At 43.6% G+C, this 16,752-nt stretch overlaps 1 protein-coding gene and 1 pseudogene across 1 annotated transcript in view; both read left to right on the top strand.

Moving 5' to 3' along the window:
- Nucleotides 1-16,752, top strand: part of SLC16A2 (solute carrier family 16 member 2) — a 476,284-nt gene that overhangs the window by 47,015 nt on the left and 412,517 nt on the right. The window lies entirely within an intron of this gene.
- LOC141109182 (5S ribosomal RNA) lies at nucleotides 11,506-11,614 on the top strand (annotated as a pseudogene).

Below are 16,752 nucleotides of genomic sequence, written 5' to 3' on the forward strand. Positions count from 1 at the left end.
TGCCTAGTAGAGCTGCACGATTCTGGATTTTTGCTTAGAATAAAGGTCAAGATTCTCGGCGTAACATCTTTCACATTATACAAAACGTAGAAGTTTGTGGGTTCTAAATTTTCTAGCAAAAAATGCTGGTTTTAACAAGCGTCAGAAAAAGGCTTAGTCTTTAAGTGGTTAAACTGACCTCATTTAGGGCCAGTTCACACCATAGAAATGCAATCCGGATGCTTTACTGCATGCGTGTTTTTGATGAAGTCCAGTGCAGGAAAAATGTGTTGCAGTGCTTTTTTTTTTTTTTTTTTTTTTTTTTTTTTTTTTTTTTTTTTTTTTTTTTTTGCGTTTTTACAGCGTTCCAGTGCAGGAAAAATTTTCTACTCTCTAGGGTGTGTGCGCACGGCGACGACAGACCTGGTGCACGTGCCCGGCGGCCGCAATGTCCGCTGGGCATCCGCGACTGCTCATGAGACAGAACGGATCAATGTAGAGAGTCAATGTAAACAGACAGATCTCCATTCTGTCAGAGGAGACATCTGCTGTTCATACTGATTATGAACAGCGATTGGACTCCTCTAGGCAGTCCCACAGTTAGAAACACTCCCTAGGACACACATTTAACCCCTTGATTGCCCCCTAGTGTTAACCCCTTCCCTGCCAATGACCTTTTATACAGTAATCGGTGGCTATTTTTTAGCTCTGATCGCTGTATAAGTTTCAGTGGTCCAAAAAAGTGTCAAAAGTGTCCGATCTGTCCGCTGCAATGTCGTAGTCCCACTAAAAAATTAAAACTGCCATAAAGATATCCCCTATTTTGTGGACGCTATAAATTTTGCGCAAATCAATATATGCTTATTGCGGGTTTTTTTTTTTTTGATATTATAGCAAAAGGTAAAAAGTTGTTTTAACCACTTGAGCCCCGGACCATTATGCTGCCTAAGGACCAGAGGTCTTTTTCCAATTTGGCACTGCGTCGCTTTAACTGCTAATTGCGCGGTCATGCAATGCTGTACCCAAACGAAATTTGCGTCCTTTTCTTCCCACAAATAGAGCTTTCTTTTGATGGTATTTGATCACCTCTGCGGTTTTTATTTTTTGCGCTATAAACGGAAAAAGACCGAAAATTTTGAAAAAAAATGATATTTTCTACTTTTTGTTATAAAAAAAATCCAATAAACTAAATTTTAGTCATACATTTAGGCCAAAATGTATTCGGCCACATGTCTTTGGTAAAAAAAAATGTCAATAAGCGTATATTTATTGGTTTGCGCAAAAGTTATAGCGTCTACAAACTAGGGTACATTTTCTGGAATTTACACAGCTTTTAGTTTATGACTGCCTATGTCATTTCTTGAGGTGCTAAAATGGCAGGGCAGTACAAAACCCCCCCAAATGACCCCATTTTGGAAAGTAGACACCCCAAGGAAATTGCTGAGAGGCATGTTGAACCCATTGAATATTTATTTTTTTTGTCCCAAGTGATTGAAAAATGACAAAAAAAAAAAAAAAAAAAAAAATATTTACAAAAAGTCGTCACTAAATGATATATTGCTCACACAGGCCATGGGCCTATGTGGAATTGCACCCCAAAATACATTTAGCTGCTTCTCCTGAGTATGGGGATACCACATGTGTGGGACTTTTTGGGAGCCTAGCCGCGTACGGGGCCCCGAAAACCAATCACCGCCTTCAGGATTTCTAAGGGTGTAAATTTTTGCTTTCACTCTTCACTGCCTATCACAGTTTCGGAGGCCATGGAATGCCCAGGTGGCACAAAACCCCCCAAAATGACCCCATTTTGGAAAGTAGACACCCCAAGCTATTTGCTGAGAGGCATATTGAGTCCATGGAATATTTTATATTTTGACACAAGTTGCGGGAAAGTGACACTTTTTTTTTTTTTTTTTTTTTTTTTTCATAAAGTTGTCACTAAATGATATATTGCTCACACAGGCCATGGGCATATGTGGAATTGCACCCCAAAATACATTTAGCTGCTTCTCCTGAGTATGGGGATACCACATGTGTGGGACTTTTTGGGAGCCTAGCCGCGTACTGGACCCCGAAAACCAATCACTGCCTTCAGGATTTCTAAGGGTGAAAATTTTTGATTTCACTCTTTACTGCCTATCACAGTTTCGGAGGCCATGGAATGCCCAGGTGGCACAAAACCCCCCCAAATGACCCCATTTTGGAAAGTAGACACCCTAAGCTATTTGCTGAGAGGCATGGTGAGTATTTTGCAGCTCTCATTTGTTTTTGAAAATGAAGAAAGACAAGAAAAAACATTTTTTTTTTTTCTTTTTTCAATTTTCAAAACTTTGTGACAAAAAGTGAGGTCTGCAAAATACTCACTATACCTCTCAGCAAATAGCTTGGGGTGTCTACTTTCCAAAATGGGGTCATTTGGGGGGGTTTTGTGCCACCTGGGCATTCCATGGCCTCCGAAACTGTGATAGGCAGTGAAGAGTGAAATCAAAAATTCACGCCCTTAGAAAGCCTGAAGGCGGTGGTTGGTTTTCGGGGTCCCGTACGCGGCTAGGCTCCCAAAAAGTCTCACACATGTGGTATCCCCGTACTCAGGAGAAGCAGCAGAATGTATTTTGGGGTGTAATTTCACATATTTCCATGGCATGTTTGAGCAATATATCATTTAGTGACAACTTTGTGCAAAAAAAAAAAAAAAAAAAAAAAAAAATTTGTCTCTTTCCCGCAACTTGTGTCGCAATATAAAATATTCCATGGACTCGACATGCCTCTCAGCAAATAGCTTGGGGTGTCTACTTTCCAAAATGGGGTCATTTGGGGGGGTTTTGAACTGTCCTGGCATTTTATGCACAACATTTAGAAGCTTATGTCACACATCACCCACTCTTCTAACCACTTGAAGACAAAGCCCTTTCTGACACTTATTGTTTACATGAAAAAGTTTTTTTTTTTTTGCAAAAAAATTACTTTGAACCCCCAAACATTATATATTTTTTTAAAGCAAATGCCCTACAGATTAAAATGGTGGGTGTTTCATTTTTTTTTTTTCACACAGTAATTGCGCAGCGATTTTTCAAACGCATTTTTTGGGGAAAAAACACACTTTTTTAAATTTTAATGCACTAAAACACGCTATATTGCCCAAATGTTTCATGAAATAAAAAAGATGATCTTAGGCCGAGTACATGGATACCAAACATGACATGCTTTAAAATTGCGCACAAACGTGCAGTGGCAACAAAATAAATACATGTTTAAAAGCCTTCAAAAGCCTTTACAGGTTACCACTTTAGATTTACAGAGGAGGTCTACTGGAAAAATTACTGCACTCGATCTGGCCTTCGCGGTGATACCTCACATGCATGGTGCAATTGCTGTTTATGTTTGACGACAGACCGCCGCTTGCGTTCGCCTTAGCGCGAGAGCAGGGGGCGACAGGGGTGTTTTTTTTTTTTTTTTTTTTTTTTCTTTATTATTTTTTTGCTTTTTTAATCTTACTTTTAAACTGTTCCTTTCATATTTTTTTTTTTAATCATTTTTATTGTTATCTCGGGGAATGTAAATATCCCCTATGATAGCAATAGGTAGTGACAGGTACTCTTTTTTGAAAAAATTGTGGTCTATTAGACCCTAGATCTCTCCTCTGCCCTCAAAGCATCTGACCACACCAAGATCGGTGTGATAAAATGCTTCCCCAATTTCCCAATGGCGCTATTTACATCCGGCGAAATCTAAGTCATGAAATACTCGTAGCTTCCAGTTTCTTAGGCCATAGAGATGTTTGGAGCCACTCTGGTCTCTGATCAGCTCTATGGTCAGCTGGCTGAATCACCGGCTGCATTCTCAGGTTCCCTGTTGAGACAGGAGAGCCAGAGAAAAACACGGAAGACGGTGGGGGGGGGGGGGGCATTCCCTCCCACGGCTTGTAAAAGCAGTCTAGAGGCTAATTAGCCGCTAGGATTGCTTTTACATGAAAGCCGACCGCTGGCTGAAAAGAATGATACCAAGATGATACCTAAACCTGCAGGCATCATTCTGGTATAACCACTCAAAGTCGTGAATGGCGTACCTGAAGACAAAAAAATGGTTAACAATGGTTAACAATAAAGCACAGTAAAGTGTAAATAATTACACACCTGAAAAACAAACATGATAAAACATAATAACAATAACAATAAAACATTGCAGAATAGAATACAGTAAAAAAGAGCAGAACAATAGAGAGAGAGAGAACAATAAAACAACAACTATTTTTTTTTTATTTCATATTTTTTTTTTTTTTTACACTTTTTTTGTAACTAACTTTTATAACGGTAACCGGTTCCAGGTTCGGGTCTCTCAAAATGCGATGGCATCTTGGGAGACCCTGTGAAAGTGTGCCTAGTCTGTGCAATGCTGTACCCTACGCTAATACTCAACTAGTGAATGGTAGCGTTCAAAACATTCACCAATGCAAAGACCAGGATTGTCAGGACAGGAGGGACAATAATAGCGGGTGTCACGCCTATATCCGCGCTTGCTGCAGACACGACATCTTTTTTGGGGGGGTTCGTTGGGTAGGGGTACTCGGGAGGACATAAAAATGCCTCTCATGCAGCCGACTGCATTTGGTTGGGGATGTGAATGGGGGAAGTACGGGTGCTGCAGAAGCGGTGGGTTCCCAATTAGGATTGGCGAATGCAGCAGGAAGGGCACTATGGGCACGATGGGCCTGTGTTTGTCTTTTTGGTGGCAGCGGGACACTACTTGTGCTTGTCACCTCACCAGCTTGAACTGCACTTATGGGACTCGCCACGTCACCAAGTGTTACTGCAGTGCTGGTTTGACTACGACCGGGGTGTACTAGGCCGCTGGCGCTTGCCAGTTCACCAAAACGCTACCAAAAAACGTTAGCGATCGCAGGGATCAGGCCTGACTCTGCGAACGCTGCAGTTATGCGTTTAGTGTTTTGTAAGTGTCAGTGATCGATCGATACTGCACTTGGGTGGGCTGGGCCGGGCCGGGCGGAGGGGCAAAACGCAGGTGCTAGCAGGTATCTGGGCTGATCCCGCTAACACTGCGTTTTTGGGAACCCTAAACTGCTGGTGACGCTAGTATAGATCTGATCGGATCAGATATTGATGCGATCAGATACTATACCACTAAGGGAGGTGTACGGTGCGTGCGTGGGTGTTAGCGGTACTGGCGCTAACCTGACGCCTGGGGCTGGTGCTTGCCAGTTCACCAAAATGCTACCAAAAAAACTGTTAGCGATCGCAGGGATCAGGCCTGACTCTGCGAACGCTGCAGTTATGCGTTTAGTGTTTTGTAAGTGACAGTGATCGATCGATACTGCACTTAGGTGGGCTGGGCGGAGGCACAAAACGCAGGTGCTAGCAGGTATCTGGGCTGATCCCGCTAACACTGCGTTTTTGGGAACCCTAAACTGCTGGGGACGCTAGTATAGATCTGATCGGATCAGATATTGATCCGTACAGATACTATACCACTAAGGGAGGCGTATGCTGCGTGCGTGGGTGTTAGCGGTACTGGCGCTAATCTGACGCTGCCTGGGGCGACGCATATCACCGCCGGGCGATCAGGGGGCTAAACCTTTATTTGGTAATAAACGGCGGGTGCCCTGACACTATAAAAAATAAACGAAATAACCAGCGTCATCCGTAACGGATATACGGTGATCAGTGGTGAAAGGGTTAACTAGGGGGCAATCAAGGGGTTAAAACATTTATTCGGTAGTATATGGGGGTCCCTGACGCTATAAAACGCTGACGGCGAACCTAAATATTTACCTCACTAACTAGCGTCACCAGCGACACTAATACAGCGATCAGAAAAATGATCGCTTAGCAACACTGGTGACAGGGGGTGATCAAGGGGTTAAAACTTTATTAGGGGGGGTTAGGGGGGTACCCTAGACCTAAAGGGGGGTAATACTAACTGTCCCAACACTGTAACTGTCACAAACTGACACTATGCAGTAATCAGAAAAAAAAAAAAAAAAAAAAAAACAAAACTGCTGGTGTCAGTTTGTGACAGGGGGGGGGGGGGGGGTGATTGGGGGGGGATCGGGGGGCGATCGGGGGGGGGATCGGAGTGTTTTGTGTGCCTGGCATGTTCTACTGTGTGTGTGTGTGTTGTGCACTCACATTGATGTCTTCTCTCCTCGGGCCGGAACGGAAAATACCGACCCGAGGGGAGATGACATCACTTCCTTTGCTGCTGTTTAGCATACAGCAGCAAAGGAGTGTTTTCATTGGCCGGCGGCGATCGCGAGGGGGGGGCCACGAACGGATGGTCTCCCCCTCATCACCGATCGCCGCTGGACAAAAGACGACCGCCTCGGGCACCGGGGGGGGTCCGATCGGACCCCCCACCCGCGGAAGGCAAATCACGTACCCTGTACGTGATTTTGCCTGTCCGTGCCACTTTGCCGACGTACATCGGCGTGAGGCGGTCGTCAAGTGGTTAAAAACCGCAGAGGTGATCAAATGCCAACATAAAAACTCTATTTGCAGGGAAAAAAAGACGTAAATTTTGTTTGGGTTTAACGTCGCATGACCGCACAATTGTCAGTTAAAGAGGCGCAGTGCTGTATCGCAAAACAAATGGCCTGGTCATTAAGAGGACAAATCCTTCCTTAAGTGGTTAAATAAGGACGTGTGTTCCAGTGCATTTTGTTATGCATTTTACAGCATGCCAGTGCAGGAAAAATGCAGCATGTTCTGTTTGTGTTTTTTTTTTTTTTTTTTTTTTTTCTGGAACTGCAAGCACTGGTGTGAACTATGCCATTGAAAACCATATAACCTACTTTCAATGCGTTTTTTTTTGTTTTGTGTGTGTGTGTTGTTTTTTTTTTTTTTTTTTTTTTTTTTTTATGCAGAGAAAAAAAACGCACTGGACTGCATGTGGTGTAAACTGGCCCTTACAGACTGAAGTTCGTCTGTAAATTAACAGCTTGCTTTCCTTCCTTCCTCTGGATTAAGATCATGTGGGAGGCCGAATTGAGATTGCAAATTTATTTTTTTAACAATTAATCACGCAGCTCTATTACCTACCTATTCAGGCTCTACTACAGGCATTCACATACATGGCAATGGAATCACAGGAAGATGATAATGCTGTATGAACCCAGGTTCGCAGTGCTGCAGGGTGAGTATGTTAACTAGTTAGCCTGGCTGCAAGTTTGGTATGTGCTGCAAATTAAAGTAGCTATTGGTGGGAACTGCAACTAAACTAATGGACTAAAGCTGTATATATATATATATATATATATATATATATATATATATATATATATATATATATATATATATATATATATATATATATATATATATTAGATCTTGAAATCTCCAGTACCTTTCGATGCCTTGACAAATGTTGCTCAGAAGTACTTCAAGATGTTGGTGGTTCCAGAATTGAATGTTAAAAGCAAATGGACTTTACTGAATGAAAACATACACTGTAATGCCCTGTACACACGGTCGGACATTCCGACAACAAAATCCATAGATTTTTTTTTCCCATGGATGTTGGCTCAAACTTGTCTTGCATACACATGGTCACACAAAGTTGTCGGAAAATCCGATCGTTCTGAACGCGGTGACGTAAAACACGTACGTCGGGACTATAAACGGGGCAGTAGCCAATAGCTTTCATCTCTTAATTTATTCTGAGCATGCGTGGCACTTTGTGTCGGATTTGTATACACACGATCGGAATTCCCGACAACGGATTTTGTTGTCGGAAAATTTTATAGCAAGCTCTCAAACTTTGTGTGTTGGAAACTCCTATGGAAAATGTGTGATGTAGCCTACACACTGTCAGAATTTCCGACAACAAGGTCCTAACACAATTTTCATTGGAACATCCTATCGTGTGTACAGGGCATTAGAGAAATCGACGTCTAAGCAGCCAATGTGAGGTGAAGGAGCCTTCCACCTAAGGTACACTGTACCTCAGTGGATGCCCGCCTACCTCCGCTGTGGCGTATGATGAAAAAAAACGAAACCAGCTCCCGCATTGCTTCGTCTAATGGCGTGGCTCGCGTGGCTTGTTTGAACATGACGCTGATGCGCTGAGGTCAAACCCCGCCCCCATCATGTGATTGGGATGAAGCATCGCAACCTCGGAAGTGAGACTGATGGATGTCCAGTCCCACCCCCCCATATGCTGGGATGGCTATCGGATGGTCTAAGGCTGGGATATGAAATTAGCGGACCTCCAGCTGTTGCAGAACTACAAGTCCCATGAGGCATAGCAAGACTCTGACAGCCACAAGCATGACACTCAGAGGCAGAGACATGATGGGACTTGTAGTTTTGCAACAGCTGGAGGTCCGCTAATTGCATATCCCTGGTCTAAGGCATCAGTCTCACGAGGCGGATCCGCTGCCTCGGAGTCCGCCTCTGTCCGCTAGCTCAGCAGGAGATCTCTCCATTGATCTCCACTGAACTGGCGGATGACAGGTCCCTCTCTGCTCACTGAGTGGGGAGGAGCTTGTCGAGTGCCGCTAGTTACTATGGATTGGACGAAAATGGACAGCATGTCTGTTTTCATCAGATCTCATCCGATCCGCCAGGGACAGTTGCGAACGTAGGGGCATCCGTCTGACTTTAGCGGATCGAACCGGGTCGAATGTCAGCGGACATGTCACTGCTGACATCCGTCGCTCCATAGACTAGCATGGAGCGCCCGTTCAGGTCCGCCGACAAAACTGACAGGCGGACCTGAACAGTCTGACAGCGTGAAAGGGGCCTAAGGGAATATCCCTAAGAGATCAAATAGGTCTCTATAGGTGGGGGAAAAAATGTATCTAATATATCCAAAAATGTATCCATGTAATTAGGAACATTTCAGAGAAAGTGACCCATCACAACCTTGGTATAACAATGGCATGCTTCCATCCCTAATTAATTTTGTAGAGAAATGGGAAATAGAAATAGGACTTGTAATCCGATTGCTGGAATTGGGCATAACTTACAGGTTACTCTAAGTGTTTTTCAGTAAGTGGTTGTCTCTGATATTTCCTTTCCAGTAGAAGGTTCTATATATTAATAGTTACCTTATTTACTTGATTTTTAGTAAATATGTTCATCCTACTCCTGATGACTGTCAGGAAGCCAAGAAACGCGTCGGGTTTTCAACTACGGGTGCCTACCCAAGCTTGTTTTAATTATGAATTCCAATAACCCTATACTCCCTTGTATGTACCTGTATCATGTGATTTATGTATATTTGATTTGTGTCTTTCTTTGTAAGAATTGTATTAACCATGTACATCGATTTTTGTTTGCATTAAATGAATTACTATAATAACTATTCATCTTTTATGATTATTTCTGTATTACATTTTTATATTTATGCTTTAAAAATTATGGACTGCCTTTAGGGGTTAATGGCCTCAAATTAAAATGTATTTAATTTATTCATACATATTATCCCTACCCACAATGACATGCTTCATGTAAAGTCCCATTTCTGTCTCCTATTTCTCTACAAATTAATTAGGGATGGAAGCATGCCATTGTTATACCAAGGTTGCAACATGTCACTTTCTCTGAAATGTTCCAACATGTTTTTTTGAAGGTGTAAGTTCAGTGCGTTTATTTTGGATTTCTGGGTGAGAAGGTGTAAACCGCAAAGGATTGTGCAAATTCATTTTGGACTATATTATTAAAAGAGAAGTATGGGTTTCCCTCCTTTTTTTTTTTTCTATTTTATTATAGTAGCTGCTAGAATAATATTTATCAGAACAAATATGCTGAATAAAATCCAACATTAGCAGCGCTCAAATTCAAATTGTTATATAGTCCACGAATATGATCACATAATGTAGTTGCATAAAAAGTTTGTCCACATGTGTTCCATGCGGTATATAGCCTTAATATTTGACCTTCACCACATGTCGTGCGTTATCACCCCTATGGTGGTAAACAATAGGTGTAAGCCCGTATAATCATCCGTTCATGGAGCAGCAAAGTTGGTTTTTCCAGCTACATGTCACTCATGACAAAGATGCATCTACATAGCGTAATTCTGTAAGGTAAAATGTTATTAATTCAATCCCTGTCCCTCCTTTACAAGTTGCACTTACAAGCAAAATGATTAATAAAAAGCATTTGAACATAAACAGTCCTATCACGATCAGTCACAACTCACTGCCAGATGGATCTCTCACACGGTGGTGTACCCGGGTTGAGCTGACCGCTGATCAACAGACTCGATGGCTGCGGGGTCACGCCCTGACGTGTTGTATACGCGGTGATGGGAACTCAAGCCATCTTGCATCACATAACACTATACATTATTCTGGTTGCAGAGGCACGTACCGGCCAATATTAAGTATGCTAATTTCTTAATCGTACATCATGGAACACGGAGCCATAGTAATTACTATGTGGGTTATAGGCCACCTTCAGGTGATGGACACTGGTACACTTTTTTTTTTTTTTTTTTTTTTTTGCCAGCGTCTAAGGTGTTGGTCATGAGTAAAGATGTGCTGTGCTGAGCTCCACTGGTGCAATCCTTGCTGAGGCTAGCTATGTGGATCCCCCAATTTTTTAAAAAAAGGGGGGGGTGGCCCCAGTTCCTGAAGGTGGGTGTGTATGTGTTTTTTTTTTTTTTTTTTTTTTTTTTTTTTTTTAAACTGAGCCCACCGTGAGGTGAAGATTGGGTCTGTTGGTTTTACCACAGAAAACCTGCGGCAGGAAAGGTAAGTGGAGACTTCTAAAAAGAATTTTAAAGTTTTTCTTGTGAATTGTCTCCTAAAAAGTAAATGTTGTTATGCCTAAAGGTCACCACTGGGGGCCTGTATAGAGCACATACCTTGTCATGCTTTCTCACATGCTGACAGATCTCTCTCCAGCTAGCAGTCACTGGAATCCGATAAGATGTTTCTCGGGGGGGGGAGGGATTTTTTTCCCCCACCCAGACAAAAGCTCCCCCCCCCCCCACTTTCTGAGTAGAGGGAGAAGCAGAACGATTGGCGGATGCTGCTCCGTTCTCCACCGCCTCTGGATGGAGGTTTGTCACAGCCCTCCTCCTCTCCGCCCTCCCCCCACACACACGCCGATCCCATCGAAACGGAGGCCCACGCTCGCGTGGGAAATCGCTTTTATTTAAAGAGGAGGGTGGCAGGCATGGTGGGACCATGGAGTGAGCGTGGTTTAGTGCGGCATTGGCGTGCAGCAACGTCCAGCGCGGGGGTACTTTTAAAAGACTCTATTTTTTTGCTGACTGCAGCTGTTGGACAGACACAAGCTAAAAAGAGGCATGTAAATGGTGACAGGTTTTCCTTTGGCACATTTACCAAAAGCATCAGGCAGTCTGAACAGGTGCTCAAGGTTATTCCTGATCATCAGGCCAGGATTTAGCCGAGTTACCAGCGGCATTATATTTGGCAATAGAGGCCATGAGAGGTTTTATTCTTCAAGCCTTGCGCCTTATGCTTAGGCTGGTGCTCGTTTTGAGTGGGGGGGGGGGAGAGACTTCCGCAATTCTCAAGGGTCTGGCAGGAGGAGTGTCTGAGCCTACGGCCACATTACCCTGAAAGCGTCTGATCTCAGAGGCTAAGCAGGGTCGGGCCTGGTCAGTACCTGGATGGGAGACCACCTAGGAATGCCATGTGCTGTAGGCTGCAGATGGGTGACTTCCTCAATAACTCTAAGGTACAAACTTGAGTTCCAAAAGTCCCCGTCTCCTTGTTTTCTCAGGCTCCAAAGGAAAATAAGTCTCTCTCTCTCTCTCTCTCTCTCTCTCTCTCTCTCTCTCTCTCTCTCTCTCTCTCTCTCTCTCTCTCTCTCTCTCTCTCTCTCTCTCTCCTCTCTCTCTCTCTCTCTCTCTCTCTCTCTCTCTCTCTCTCTCTCTCTCTCTCTCTCTCTCTCTCTCTCATATATTGGACCATCTTTTGTCCCAAGAGATTGATCTTAGTGGTTTCCATGCAAGAGCAGGGATTGGGGTTTTATTTAAACCTTTTTCACGGTGCCAAATGAGTATGTCAGACCCATTCTAGATCCTGAATATCAGCTCTCTGCATGGAGTCAATCCGATCAGTGGTCTTCGTCCTACAAGGTGGAGACCTTCTGGCGTCAATAGACATCAGGGATGCATACATCCATATACCTATATTTCCCGCTCACCAAAAATATCTATATTTCGAGGTAGAACATCTTCTTTTTTCAGTTTTTAGCTCTGCCTTTTGGTCTAGCTACTGCACCTCGAGTATTTACAAAGGTCTGGCCCCCTCCTGTAGCCGGATTAAGACCCCAAGGTATAGCGATTTATAGCTTACCTAGACGATCTGCTCTTGATAGACCAGTCGGTAGCCCACTTAGACCGACGTATGATCTACAGTTAACTACCTGGAATACCAAGGTCGGATTCTCAACCTAGAGAAATCCTCCTTAAAAAAACAAAACAAAAAAAAAACTAAAAACTATCAAGGAGATTGGAATACTTAGGTCTGATTATTGATACAGCCCAGGAAAAGGTATTCTTGCCCCAGGCGTAGATCAGTGCCATAAAGGAACTGATTCAGATGGTCATAGCAAAGAATCCTTCTATGCGACTTTGCATGAGGTTGTGGGGAAAGATGGTGGCTTCATTGGAGGCCGTTACTTATGCTCAATTTCATTGAGGCTGCTGCAAAACAGTATTTTGTCGGCTTGGAACAAGTGGGTCCAAGCTCTAGATTTCCCAATGTGTCTTTCTCCAGGGTGCATCAGAGCCTCAGTTGGTTGATAACCAAGAATCTGCAGAAGGGAAAATCTTTCCTACCACCTACCTGTAAGATGGTAATGGCAGATGCCAGCCTTTTTGAGTTGAGCAGTCTGGGAAGAAGCGACTGTCCAAGGGAAATAGTCCAGATCAAAAATGCCCATCAACATTCTAGAGATCTGGGCAGAGCGGTTTGGCCCTGAGGGCCTGGATGTTCAGGTTACGCAATTATCCTGTCAGGATCCAATCCGACAATACCACAGCAGTGGCCTATATCAATCACCAAGGGGGCACGACAAGTCGTGCGGCCCAGAGAGGTAAATTTATATTTTAACCTCTCAAATCAAAAGCGTGCTTCCTGGGAGTGCATCACCAAGCTTTCATGGTTCAAATCTGCAAAGCCTCAACTTGGTCTTCAGTCCATACATTTACCAGATTTTCAGGTGAATGTAAAAAAAGCATGAGGCTATCGCCTTTGGGCGTAGTGTGCTGCAGGCAGCAGTATAACTCCTCTAGTCTCATGTTGCCCTAATTCTGTTGTCTTCCTCCCCTCAGTTGGCATTGCTCTAGGACAGTGGTTATCAACCTAGGGGTCACCAAATCCTCGGCTGTTCCTGAAACCCGCACCGCTCTCTGCCTTTTTGCGGCTGCCCAGCTGGGCAGTTCGCCCACTCAGCCTCTTCGCAGCCGCCCATTCAGTTCACAGCATGGGTGGGGGGCAGAGACTAGAGGTCAGCTGACTGGTGAGGAATGTGAAGTGGGAGGGGCTGGAGGATTGCTGCTGATTTCGGCATAGGTGTCACTGCTGCAAGACACCACAAAGTTGGAGACGCAGTGAAGCTAGGGACTCCGTGTGTAACAATACCTGTGATTATAGTGGCCATTAAGTCCCCACTACAGTTCTCAGATCAGTAGATGACCTTGATCAAGAGTGCTTAAGTTGGCTGATCAGAACCCCCCCCCCCCCCCATCAGCACTGCTACTGATCCCATTCACCAACACACCACCAAGGAGTAAGAGAAGGAATAAAAATAGGAAATGCATGGAAGGAAGAAGAAAACGGGGAGGCGCAAAGAAAAAAGGGAGAGAAAGAATAAGAGAACAAGAGACAGCTAGAGAGAGGGATGGGGAAAAAAAAAAAAAGAAATTAGGATAGAGAGAGATAAAAGGGAAAGGAGAACAAAGCGAGAGTGGTACATCCTAAAATGTACCATGAGGGGTTTTAATACTGTACGAGTGGAAGGGACTCAGAGCTAAATGTCCGTGGGTTAAGGGCGCAAATTGCTTATCTTGCCTTGGGTGCTGACAACCCACGCTACGAAAAAAAAAAAAATTTTATTGTTAGGGGTCCCCACAACTTGGGAAATTTTCTCAAGGGGTCACGGCAGTAGAAGACCACTGCTCTAGGACATCCCACATAGTAATTACGATGACTCTGTCCCGTGATGTACGATTAAGATTTTTATAACCTCTTGCCTGTAAAATCCTTTTTCTTTAAAGTACATCACGGGACACAGAGGTCCCTCCCCTCTTTCTGGTATACACGTGTATTGCTTTGCTAATAAAACTGAGGTACTCCCAGTAGTCGGAGGGGTTATATAGGGAGTGGACTTCCTGTCTTGGGGTATGCCAGTGTCCATCACCTGAAGGTGGTGTCAGGTCACCTTGAGGCTGGGTGACAGATGCACACCGTTGGGATCAGGAGTGCACCACAAGGCAGTGGACCCTACAGCTGACTGCTGCAGATGGGAGTCCGGGTGGTAAGGAAGGCAGGGCCACTGGAATACCAACACGGATTCCACCGGAGTTAGAGCATAGGATTCCCTGGGGCGCGGAGTCTAAGAGCCAGCAGGTGTTCACCTGAGCCTCTAGTGGTGAGGATGGACTGGGCTGCAACTGGCTCCAGATCGCGACCTCCAGGGTCCCCCAGCTCACACCCATAGTAGGCAACAGAAGGATAGTAAAGGAATAAGCCAAGGTCAGGGCCACAAGCGGACAAGGACAACAGAGTTCACGCCAAGGTTCAGGGTCACAGGCAAACAGGGATAGTCGGAGAAACGCCAGAGGTCAGGGTCACGAGCAGACAGGAATAGTAGCGAACACGCCAAGGTCGGTAACGGAAACAAACGGCAGGCAGGAACAGGAAGCTAAACGCACAAAGGTTGATCAGCAGGGCTGGCCTGCAGTGCAGAGGTTAATATAGAGTTCTCTGATAGGAGCTGGGGTGGAGCCATGCTAGAGGAGAGTTTAATAAAAGCAGTCAGGTGAGAGTCAGCTGGTCTTTAGAGATGAACACATGGCGACAGGTAAGCTGATAGACAAACTCTATTGCATAACCATGACAGGTGGCCTATAACCCACATAGTAATTACTATGGCTCTGTGTCCCGTGATGTACTTAAAAAAAAAAAAAAAAAAAAAAAAGTATTTTACAGGTAAGCTGTTATAAAAATCCTATTTTTAGGTATGGATAAAATTTTAAGGAAACCGGTACCTAAAGATTTATCGGAAAGGACCTTCATTTGGTGACAAAATGGTGAAAAAAAAAATTTAGATCCTCCAACCAAACCCTTGATGTTCTGGGATAGAGCCGTTTTTTACTCCTGCCGCAGATGTTTATCATGTAGGCAGGTGAACTCTCATGTAAGAGTTATGACCAGATCTTGTTCAACTGCCAATGGCAAAACTTAAGATCAAAGATCTCCTCACATGTAACTCTACCCATGATGTATATGCATTACAGTGCCTGTGCGGCCTGATGTATATAGGCCGTACAAAACGCACAGTGGGAAAAAAAGAGTATCTGAACACATCAACAATATCAAAATGTTATAAGGATCATAGCGTGTCCATGCACTTTCGCTGAAAACACAATGGAGATCCCTCAGGTCTAAAGTTCTGGGGCATAGAAATAACTAAATCCATGTGGAGGGGAGCGAATAGTCACTTATCGAGGTGTGAAACTAAATTGATATGCAGTGGGGACGGAAAGTATTCAGACCCCCTTAAATTTTTCACTTTGTTATATTTCAGCCATTTGCTAAAATCATTTTAAGTTCATTTTTTTTCCTCATTAATGTACACACAGCACCCCATGTTGACAGAAAAACTGAGAATTGTTGACATTTTTGCAGATTTATTAAAAAGAAAAACTGAAATATCACATGGTCCTAAGTATTCAGACCCTTTGCTCAGTATTTAGTAGAAGCACCCTTTTGATCTAATACAGCCATGAGTCTTTTTGGGAAAGATGCCCTTTGAAATGAATGCGCACCGCTGCCGAAGCGCCTGCAAAGCGTTTCGGCAGCAGCGCATTTAACCCCTTCCTCGGCTGCTAGCTGGGTTATAAGCGCCCTGCTAGCAGCCGAATAGCGCCGCTAAAATGATGGTAAAGCACCGCTAAAACTAGCAGCGTTTTACCGTCAACGCATGCCTGCTCCAGTGTGAAAGCAACCTTAAATGATACAGAAAATTTTTTACATTTTAAACATTTATTAAACAAAACAAACCTCCAATCAGTTCACTTGTATGTAGAATTTAGATTAAAAAAAAAAAAAAAACTATATCTTAAATATTAAATACACAAAAACAGGTAATCAAAACTTTTGGATGAAAAAAATGGGCTAAGTTTACTGCTTTAGTTTATTTTTTCAAAAAATATTGCGTTTGAAAGACCGCTGCGCAAATACCGTGTGACATTAAAATATTGCAACAACCGCTATTTTATTCCCTAGGGTCTCTGCTAAAAAAAATATAGAATGTTTGGGGGTTCTAAGTGATTTTCTAGCAGAAAATACAGGATTTTTACTTGTAAGCAACAAATGTCAGAAAAGATTTAGTCTTTAAAGCGGGGTTCCACCCAAATTTTGAACAATATCTGTATGTATTCTCTTCCTTGCCTAGATGCTGACATGCCGTTTAAAAAAATTTAAATCGCCATAGTTACCTTTTTATTTTTCTATTCTTCTTTGCACTTCCTGGTTCTCCTCCCGTGGGAGTAGGCGTGTTTCTAGCCTCTCCCAGACTCCTGGGAGCTAGTCTCAGGCTTCCCAGGATGCCA

This window comes from Aquarana catesbeiana, linkage group LG09 (genome assembly GCF_042186555.1).
Source record: "Aquarana catesbeiana isolate 2022-GZ linkage group LG09, ASM4218655v1, whole genome shotgun sequence".
In the NCBI taxonomy this organism is placed as follows: domain Eukaryota; kingdom Metazoa; phylum Chordata; class Amphibia; order Anura; family Ranidae; genus Aquarana; species Aquarana catesbeiana.